Here is a 1,308-nt window from a genome sequence, read left to right on the forward strand (position 1 = left end):
ACCGTAGGTTGAGTAGATCTTCAGATGAATCTACGCAAGCATCAGGAGCATCAGAGTCCGAAGAAGAAGTCGAGGAGACAAGAAACCGAAGTAGTCTAGAGGAGAAGGTAGAAACAAGAGGATGAAAACGAGGGAACAGAGGAGAATGGAGGCGACTGGAGAGAGGAAGACACGAGAAATCTGAAGGGGTTGTCAGCGGAGAGGCGACCGCAAACTGCTGAATTATGATATGAGAGAAAATAGCGGCGGTCTGCCTATAATAGAGATAGCAGGAGTGAGGTGCCTGGTGGACACAGGCAGTTCCTACACCATCATGTCCCGAGAAGCATTGCAAAACCTCTATGATGGAGAGAGGACACTCAAGATTCAGAAATCCCAATGTAAATTGATCACCCTGGGTGGCCCTTGTGAAGTAGAGGGGGAGGTGGAGATAGGTTTGACACGGTGGGGATTTAGTAGGGAAAACTTGCAGGTACATATTGTAGGAAATGTTGCCTAGGGAATATAAAGTAATTGTGGGATGTGACCTACTACACCCGTTTGGTCTGAACAGGTAGGTGTCTTGACTTTTTCTTTGTTCATTTTTTATCATTTTATATCTTTATTATTACTTATTTATGTATAATTATTATTTTTCATGACGTTTATTTAATCTCAATTTTTTATTTTTTTTTTTCCTTCCCCGTATTGTTTTTGTTTTATGTACATCTCTTGTATTTTTTAACTGTATATTTTACGTATTTTTATATTAAAAATTTTTACTCTTGCCATTGTTACTTATTTTTATTCATTTCATACCTCCTTCGTATCTACAGGAATAGCACCCGGTAGATCAAATTTACCTTCCTGCAAGACCCGGCGGCTGGCTACCCTCCAGGCGTGCATACCTCCTTCGTATCTACAGGAATAGCTTCTGGTTACAAGAAGATACCTTCCTGCATGACCCGGCGGCTGGCTATCTTCCGGACTTGCATACCTCCTTCTTAACTACAGGAGTAGCACCCGGTATGACGAGGTGGACACTTTTTATTTTTTATTTATTTAATACCATATTTAGTTGGCTTTACATGGTTATTATAGCAGTTTGGTTATTTTTTAACAATCGATTATGGGGGGGAGGGGTGTAGTCTCGTGTAAAAGACACCCCTAACTAATTACAATGCTATCAATATTGAACAATCGTGAATAATAACTATGAATTATAAAAAAATATGTATAAGTAAAAAATAAAATGAGTTGCCAAAAATTGATAGGAAGTGTTAACGACAAAAACCCTGATATTTATATATTTAATAATATATAACTATA

The sequence above is a fragment of the Halyomorpha halys genome, unplaced genomic scaffold (assembly GCF_000696795.3).
Source record: "Halyomorpha halys isolate HHAL.00 unplaced genomic scaffold, Hhal_1.1 Scaffold644.1, whole genome shotgun sequence".
Taxonomy (NCBI): Eukaryota; Metazoa; Arthropoda; class Insecta; order Hemiptera; family Pentatomidae; genus Halyomorpha; species Halyomorpha halys.